Raw genomic sequence first — 10,293 nt, 5'->3', positions numbered from 1 at the left:
GTAAGAATAGCTACTACTCTAGTCATAAGTTCATAAAGGAAAATAACTATTCTTGTAAGCATAGCTACTACTCTCGCACAATTTCACAAAGGAAAAAAATTATGCATCATTTATTGGTATCCTCATAAGAATAGCTTAGCACCCACTACTTTGTGGGTATTAGAAGGGTTTTATAAGCCCTTCCCTAATTTTTAGTAACCCTAAGTTCTTCTTCGTTTTCTCTCTCTTTTTGTTTTTTTTATGAGAGGGGTTCATTTCTTTACTTAATTCCACATGTTATGATGCAAGTAGGGGGGGTGTTTCATATTCGAAATTGCATCCATAAGTAGAGGAAATTCCCTACTATTGGGCTATTTATCCACCCCCAATGCTAACTTCTTGCATCGAATAGGTTCATTATGGAGCTAGTGAACCCCTACTGCTCTTGCTCCTGTTGGTGGGATGGGGCTCTAAATATGAAATGTCTCAATGCTAGTGACTACAATGCTATGTAACAACATTATTCCTTTCAAATAGAGAAAAGGTCTTATAACCTTTTAATTTATTGGTGGCATTGTGTGTTAATCTCCTTTATAAAACTATCCTGCACATGGGATTTTACCAAAGCAAAGTTGTTACAAGAAGTATTCATAAGACATATAAGATAGTACTTTATCCATCCCCACCATGCTTTAGTTTACAAAGTAAAGGGTCTAGAACCTTTTGCTAACTAGTGTTTAGGCACATTGGAACGGTCTATAGAATGAGTTGGTTCATGCAAAAGCATGTAAGAAAGATGATTGGACTTCCAATTCTTAGCTTTTACCACATTCATATTATATAAAGAATTATCCTTGGCTTGGAATGTCAAAATGTAGTGCAATCTATTCAAACACACAATGGATTCTTCTCCTGTAAAAGAAATCTCCAATTTCAATATGGCTCTTTTAACTACTAAAATCTCTTTCGTGGTATCATGGTAGTTGTGTTCTACCTTAACACACAATATAATTTTTTATAAACAAACTTCTTTAGTACCACATGTGCAAGTTTTTCTACCAAGATTGCTTCTAAGTATTTATGTTTCAATTATCTTTTCACCATTACCTCGGATCTTAAGAGTCAACTATTGATGACATTTTCTTTTTATTTTGCATGCTACCTTAATATGTTTAATCCAAGTTGATACATCTTTTCTCAATAGCTTGCATAGGCTTCTTCTATCTTTTGGTGATTGTTTGAAAAAAAAGAATTATTATAATTAATCCATCCAAGAAACTAATACAATTGGGTTCATCTTTCAATTCATGAGGGAAAGATATTAATGCTTTTAAGATATGTTTCAAAAGTACAAATTTGCCACTATTAAAAATTTAGTTCAATTTGTGCAATGATAGATTTCTTCTCACTCAAAACTGATGTTGTTGACAAAAGTACTCTTGAATACCAACTTATCAATACTGTAACAACACAAAAGTCTACTCACTCAAAATTAATGTTGTTGAGAAGTACTCTGATATCAATAATGTAAACAACACAAAAGTGTACTCACTCAAAACTAATGTTGAGAAGTATTCTTGAATACCAACATATAAATAATGTAAACAACACAAAGTTCATGATTATTTTTTTAAAATGTCATCCATCATGTTTTGAAATTAGTTGGAGCCTTTTTTATTCTAAAAAGCATTCTTTTTCATTTGTAAAAGCCTTAAGGACCACAAAACTAGTCATCCTTGTCTTTAATAGAGATTTGTAATCAATTTTGATTGATTGATTTATTTTGCATTGGCAGCTATTGGAAATCTTCTTGAAAAGATAGTCCTTATTGGGCATAAGATACCTAATATCTATAATATATATATTTAGAGGCTTAAGTCTTTCAATTCTTCTTTTTTATTTTACTATGCTTACTTATAAAATGATTTGCATGCCCACTCTCATTTTCATGGTCAAATTATCCCTTTCTTCATCAACTCTTCTCACATTCTTCCCTTTTACTTTATTTCGTGGTTAGTTTTACTTCAGCTTTTGTTTGCAAAGAAATGTCATGTTTAAATTCGTTAGAGAAAGCAAGATTCTTGATTATTATTTTTTGTAATTGGACCAAGATAAACTACTAGATATGAATTTGACAATCATACCTTGTCCTTATCTTTTCTTTCTTCTCTTGTTTCCATTGGTGTGGTAAATTGAAATGTATGAGAAGTTAACTTCAAATCTTGTAAAACATTCATGATTATTAAAATTTGGCTAATCTTTGACTTTTATAATCCTCCACGTCACTATTTTTATAATTTTCTTGAGCCATCTTTGCAAAATACATTTTATGTTCAATGGTCAAACCAATTTCTTTAGTAGCAAGGAACAGAAGGTGACATTGTTGTTGAATAAGATTACTGCCATGAAAAATATCTCCTGGTTGATGGTGGTATTTTAACTAGAATAGGTACACATATAGAGACCAAGTTCATCTCCATTATATAGGAAATATCTCCTTGTTGATGGTGGCATTTTAACTAGAAACTATTTCCTTCTCTATTTTGCATCTAGGATAGATGCCATACCCTATGCCAATCGTAGTAGCACGTTGGTTTGTCCAAAGAGCTTTGTGGAGGATAAGCCACATGAGGGAGGACTTATTAGGAGCTATCCTTTTAGACCATATATGATGAAGTTAGAAAAAAGGATACTTCTAACACTAGAGGGAGAAGACCAAGCAAGTGTGAGAAGTTAGAGAACTTACAACTTTTTTTAAGTGGTTAGAAAAAAGGATACTTCCAACACTAGAGGGAGAAGACCAAGCAAGTGTGAGAAGTTAGAGAACTTACCACTTTTTGTTGTATTAAATGCCATTAATTAAGATTTGGCCAAGTAAAGTTATAAACTTGGCCGTGCCCTTAAGCATTAGCTTCCACGTCCATGTGACGGTGACAATAGCATTTATTGTCATGAGGTGGAAATGATATAACAGCAAATGCCAGCTAGCTTACATATATTTTCCAGTGGCGTCGCATCTTGTGTCATACACTTTTAGAAGGTTGTAATTTTGTGACATGTGTAGCCTAAAAGTCCATACACGATCTGGTTCCTCAATTACCGCCGAAGCCTTTTTGCCAGCTTTGGTTTCTGGAAAGGGGTTCCATTCCCATCACTCTTCAGGTAGAAGCAGCCAAAACACTTAAGCGGCAGAGCAGGCCACGTCCGTCTCCTCTGGATAAAACAAAAATCTTCCTCAATACTTATTTGGTGAGAAGAACCTTTTTTTTTTTCTTTGGGGTGCATTTTTCAATAGTAAATCTGGTGAGATATTTTCCCGCAGTTTTCGTGGTAGAATCTGGTGAGAGTAGCGCAAATACACACTCATTTTTTGACAAGTCACACACACATGGGACTTTTTTTCTTTGGGGTGCATTTTTCAATATATAGTAAATCTGGTGAGACATTTTCCCGCAGTTTTCGTGGTAGAATCGGTGAGAGTAGCGCAAATATATATATTCATTTTTTTGACAAGTCACACACACATGGTCGATTTACAATATATTATTCATTTGAAATAAATAGTAAATTGACAAGTCACACACAATGGCTTTGTCACATATCAGTGTTCGACAAAAACCCGGGTATAGTGTAATTTGCACCTTCAGATTTTTAAAATTACCTTCAAATTTGAAACTTAAGGGTATAAAAACCTGCAGATTTTGAGGGGTTGTAGAACAAAAACCTTTAAAATTTGAAAATTTTCTTTATAAATAATTTCACAAATTTTAGATGAAGGTTTTTTACTTTTTGGGAAAATAGTTTTTTTCGAACACTGTCACATATCTATGCAAAGCTGCAAGAACTCATGATTCTTTCCTTCCGTCCCACACTAGTCTGCAAAAAGACCAGCCCATGAAACATGGGATATTAAATGCGGTGCTATAGGCCGCGTCAGAATCCTTTTGATTGGCTCTTTTTGCTTGGCCTCTCGTGGATGATGGGGATATACTCACCGGAAAGCTACGACACTTGTCACGCTTTCTTCGAACAGCCCCAAGAGGGAGAGAGAGAAAAAAAAGAGAAAGTAAATTAATAAAAAATCTCCTTTTTTTGTGAAATGGGAATTTTACTTGCAGTCATGGTCACGTTCTTCTTTTTCCACCCACGGGCTATTCTCGGCCAGCAGGCCTGCTCTGCTGCTGTGCCAAGCAGGCAGAAGTAACCTATGGTTCTCGAGACTCGACAGGTGAAATGCAGTCGGAGTCCCTTCAAGTCCTCGACCCTCGTGAAGCACCATTGTAGCAGCAGCAGCCGCCGCCTCCTGTAGGGCCATAGATGAGAGGATCACATGCAGTATGACACCCAAAAAAAAGTCAATACAAAAGAGTGGTCTCTCACGTAGCGGACATTTAACTAAGAGTTCAAAAATCTACATGATAACAAAATGGTAGAAAGATCTTGCCATTATAAGTTTGGTGGAATGGTTATCTTCACGGCATTGGTGTAAAGATCTACATTATTATAAGGAAATTGGTGGAAGGATCTACATCACTATAAAATTGATGCAAAGATCTTGTTTTTTTTGGGGAACAATAAGTATATATATATTTATATTAATAGGGCAAAAGCAATCATTTACAAGTCCTTTTTGACTATTGCCACATCACTTCTATTCCGAGTCTTAATTAAGAAGATCACATCTTAGATCCCATCTCTCATCCTCCCATACAAAAGAAGACATCTCCCAAGATATGTGGTAACCCAGCTACATACAAGCAACCAAGAGAGTGACAGAAGTGCATCCCTTGGGAGACCGCTCTTCAAAGTAGTCATCATGTGGAATGTGGGTATGGATGTATGGATGTGAATGTGAATGTGGATGTATGAATGTCCAAACTTTCACCACCAGTCTCCTGCCCAAAGAGGTTTCAATTAAGGACCAAAAAGTATACATTGGTGGCTTCTCCTTTTGGTAACACCTTTTGGTTTTGGGCCTAAACCTGGGATATTTGATCTTCCCACATATCAACAAATGTTAGGGTATCCTAGTATGTGTTAAAATCCCATTAGTTGAGGCATGTATCAACTAATCCGTCTGCAATACATGGACTAACTTAGCAAACACATTATCATTCAACTTATTTATATAGTAAATAGACCAACAATAGTGCACACATTTGAACATCATCTCTAACACTTCTAACCCTAGACTAGACCCTTTATTGAATATCAACAGATTCTAGGAATTCCAGTTCCCCCACAGAGACAACAATTCCTTATAATACAGAATATTAGATCAATACCTCCTGCAGTTATTTTATCCGATTTGGCTCCATTGAACCATGCCCAATCCGGTATCCAAGAGGCTCCATTATAGGCAGTAGAGGTCCAGCCTTTCTCAACCGCTTCTAACACAAAATTCAAAATCCATAGCTCACTCTGCTCTTTTCCAAATTCCCTCCCAATTTGGTGCATCTCTTTCCAGCCAACCTGTGAGTAGTTCCAGAGATCCCCTAGTCTCCGTAGTCCCCTATTGTTTAGTCTTCTAGATGTCCTTACATTAAGTTGGACTGGAGGAGGGTTAAATTTGTGAGTCCACCAAATTCCCAGGCTGAAGTAAGAGTTCCCAGAAGCCCTAGTGCACCCATTCCATTTCATCAAAACCATCACCTCTTTCCAATTCAGGCATGAAAATTTGCAGAAAGAGAGTTCACAATTTTCAAAGGAGCATATGATAGCAACTTATCCTTCCAATCCAACCCAATCCACTTGCCTTTAAATTGAACCTCAGATTCCTCACCACCTCTCTAAGCATGTTGGTCCAAATTCCTTCTTGTTGAAGACATTTAGGTAGGTTAGTTACCACCCTAGCCTTAACATGAGTAGGCAAGTGAAGAATCCCCAATCATCCCACCTTTTTGGCTAGGCTAACTTTATCCAGGCTAGCCAAGCAAATGCCTTCCTACCATTATTACAGTTCCTCCAAATAAAATCTATGATTGGGTCTATAATCTTTTTTCAATGGCACTTTCTAAATCCTAGACTTCTTGCAAGGTTCGGTTGACCCCTAGTGCAATCACCTTTGCTAATATCTAATACATCACTATGAGCAAAGTGATAGGCCTCCAATGATTGAAGTTATTACAAGCAGGTTGTTTAGGAATTAATTTCACAATTCCTTCCCTCAAATCATTATCCACCCTGTAGCAAAGGCACTCTTGCATGTAGACCACCACACCCAATCCTTAAGAGAATCCCAAAAGGTAATTAAGAATTCTACTGATAGTCCATCCCACCCCGAGGATTTCTCCTTGCTAAGTTTCTGGAGGGCCTCCTAGGGTGGAAGCATGTTAATGTGCTACGCTTTTTTAGGTTTTCAGCGTGCTTCTTAGAAGTGCTAACATAAAAAATGGGCATGTGGTAAAATTTTTGCAAATAAAATTAGAATTTTTTGGAGATTATACATAAGGATTCTCTTCTTCAAGAGCTTTCCAGTGATGTATAGCATGATAGGAAATTTCGCATTGTGGGTCATCTTTGGATCCAAAAATCGTTATAAAAGTCATGCTAGCTAGCACCTGTCTCTCGGACACAAAAAATTGTTATAAAAGTCATGCTAGCTAGCACCTGTCTCGGACACAAAAAAGTGTAGCACGTTAACATGCTTCCATCCCCTAGCATTCATCAATTTCAACATCCCTCTCTAGCCAACTGGCCGCCCTATCATCTTGAATGCCTTTACTGACAAGTCTAGTAGTCTCTTTTCTACCTGAAATCTATTATGGGAAACGTCCTTCTTTAGATTCAAGTTGGCACCCACGAAATCCACCCATTTCAAAGCAATTTGATCGATATCACCCCAGCTTTTGACCTCTCTCATCTCTGACTTGTCCTTGCAATTCCCTGCTCCCTTTATCTTTGGCTAACCCAAATAGATATCTAACTGGTTTCCTCTTGTAAGATATCCATATGTCCCCCTTCTCTCTTTCCTTAGCTAGCTTATTATCTTTATTCTTCAAATGTACCTGGCACTCCACATATTTATCAATCTCTACTCTAGATAAGCCTCCATTCTACCTTTTCTTTTGTAGGGATTCCAACAGATGCCCCTAGAACTTCCTCTACTGTCTCTTCTATTAAGCCCTCAACTTACCCACAGAGGAAGCTATTTGCAGATAGAAGTATTAACACTAGTTCTGTAATTGGACACTTAAGTGTCCTGAGACACTAAAGTGTCCTGAAAAGTTCTTGAATTTTTGTGGGAAATCTATTAAGAGTTTTGAAATGCTTAACATCCACAGATGTTCCTCAAGACCCAAAAAATCCTTGAGATTTTTTAAATTGCACTTTTCTTAGCTTTTGCAAGGCAATATTTTAATTTTCTTAGACACATGCTGATAAAATGTATGATTTTTGCTGTTTTCAAAATAGTAGTAATTTGGACATAACTTTTAGAAGGGACATAGTTTGATCATGAAACTTGGCTTGATGGAAAGCCCATGATGTAAACTAAATCCTGGAATCATCAAACAACAATTATTGGATAAATTTTTGACTCGCTAATATTGAAATGACGTTTTTTATACAGGTGGAGCATGAATTTTTCTCCTTCCATATGCAAGCTAATAATGTAAAACTTGAGGTGCACCCATGTTATATAGGGTAAATACTACTTTGTTTTGAATTTTCCAAAACTTTAGAGCCACTTTTTGGGCCTCTTCTCATACATGGCCTTTTGCGCAATACATAAAATGTCTAATTATGAGCCTAATTTTGATTTTCATCAAAGGGGAAAGCTATGTAAGTGCATTATTTGTTGTAACTATAGGTGTAGACTACTTGTGCAAGCATAGTTATGATTAGTTTTTGATAAAAGATGATCAAATTTTGTATTTTTATTTTTTTACAGTTTTTTTAGAACTAGGCGATAAGAACCTACTTAAGTGGAGGCTAAGTTAGTGTCATACACATCAAATTATGGCTTATTTATCTCATCTCAAGCATGAAAACCAATAATCAACATTCTCATTGATAGGGCTACATTATTTTTTAGTGGCGTGATTGAGTTTTGATAATACGCGTTACTTTTGTTGATTTTATGCAACTTTTTTGGAAAAAATTCTAGGAAAGGAAAATGATTTTTTTGGGTGAATTTCTACCCCTTGGACTGATGTATGCTATCAAAATATCTTGGGAAAAATGCTATTGATATCATTGGATTTTTTTTGAGAGAATGATGCTTGCATATTTGGAAAAATCCTGAAAAATGTTCATTTTCAAGACATATGCTACTTTGTTGCTTATGTACTTCCAAATAAAAAGGCATTTTATTTGTTTAGCATTTTTTACATAAGCATAGGGTTATGTTCTACATGCCCAATGAAGCATTTTGGTTTTTAAAGCCTACATTAGGAGTTTGATTTTTTTTTTTTGCAACCCCCAAAAAAGGACACTTAAGTGTCCTGTTTTGGTACCAAACTAGTGTTAAAGGGGGCATTATATTATACTAGTGGGTTGACCCGTGCTTTGCATATCTCCTCGAACCTCCAAATTCAAATTCTACCCCTCCTCGAACCTCTTCCTCTTCTTCCCAAAACCTCCAAATGCTTGCCACATGGTAACTTTGTGAAACTTTTCTTTTATATAATATATATAGACTGACCTGTTCTTTGCACGTATATAATTAGTTGTTAGCTAGTGGAACAAATGGGCAAAGTGATAGGATAGAGATACTTGTCGGTGGAGTGGACGAAGCCGTTGTCAAAGGTTTGGAAGTAGGATTCCCAGGTTGATATTTTTCAAATCCTAGAGTAATAGGAACGGTACCCCACTCTCTCTCTCTCTCTCTCTCTCTCTCTCTCTCTCTTTTCGTGTAATAGAAGATATATTACCAAATTTAGTTTACAAATGGCCACATGGCCGCCATGTGATGTACTAGCTTTCCCTCACTAAATACTTCGAACCATAGGTGTAGCTCGGAGTATAGCCGTGTCATTTTCCACCAAATGAGCTAATCGCAAGGAAGAGGCTTACCACAATACTAGCCCTTTTATACGACCTATGTGAGCTATAATACTCACTTTTGCATCAAATATAAAGGCATTCCTAGTTAACTAGATATGCCACAAACTTGTCCACCTAAAAAAAATGAAAGAAAGCTGAATGTTCTGGGTTATCTAGCCCATTGGAAATCTTGCCAAAAATCCAACCTTTAACCTTACGAGCATATCTGTCAATGGAATCCATATGCAAGAAAGGAAATCCCACACCTTCTTTGCCATTGGACATGAAATGAAAAGATGTGGGCATGTTTCCAAGCATGTAGTACTACAAAACACACAATTACCAAAAGCAATCCACCACTTTCTCGCAACTGGTCCGCCAATGGTAGGCCTCCAACTAGCATACGCCATAGAAACACCTTCCCTTAATATGAAATCTTAGACCATCTCCTTCCACCATCATATAGTACACTTGATTTTTTGTACGGTGGAAAATATCCCAAGGCTTTCTAAATGCCCAATCTAACCAAGGTTGCTGATCCTTCAACTGAGGAATATCACCAAACGGTGTAAGGCTCGCCCTCACCTTCTCCCATAACTGTACATATCCATGTGGAACCCAAAAATATTGACATATTTTTTGCAAAGACACTAAGCAGTCTCTACGTGGCAACAAAGCATCCATAATTCTCACTGGTCCCAATCGAGGCATTCTGTTGAATTTTGGCCCCTCAACAAGTTTATCAGGTCACTCTAGAAGTCGTGAAGTAGCCAACACCTCACCTACCATAGAATTCAACTGCAACTGCTGATCTGAAGGCTTCCATTTAGTGTGTGTGCCAACACCTTCTTCCATGAGATCATCAAATGAGAAAGGAGAGGTGAAGCCACCACTCGAACTTATTGGGAACCATTCACTATATCCCACCATGTACCATCAATCCTAGTAGTACCATGCACAAGTGCAACCTCCTCTATGAGGGCCTTAGCCATTACCACCCATGGCTCTTGATATACACACATATCTTGCAATAAAGGCCATCTCCTAGTGACCATATGTAATCTCACATCTAATAGGGCTTCCCCTCCACTCCTCTTCGGAGTAGTAACATGTTCCCAAGAAATCCACGTCTTCCCTGGCTTATTTCCATAGCATAAATCTAATTGGCTATTGTATCTGATTCAAAGCTTTGCCCATCCATGGCAATAAAGGCAAGAAAAAAGACATCATGCTAATCATAATGGATTGTGCCACTTTGAGCCGAACATGCATAGGCCAATCGTGAGATTTCTATTATATAAACTTATTATTTATCATTGTAGAAATCCA

This window comes from Cibotium barometz, chromosome 57, assembly GCF_041138505.1.
Source record: "Cibotium barometz isolate CiBa-2024 chromosome 57, ASM4113850v1, whole genome shotgun sequence".
NCBI classification, from domain to species: Eukaryota; Viridiplantae; Streptophyta; class Polypodiopsida; order Cyatheales; family Cibotiaceae; genus Cibotium; species Cibotium barometz.
The sequence above is the reverse complement of the archived record's forward strand: the minus strand, read 5'-3'. Positions refer to the sequence as shown.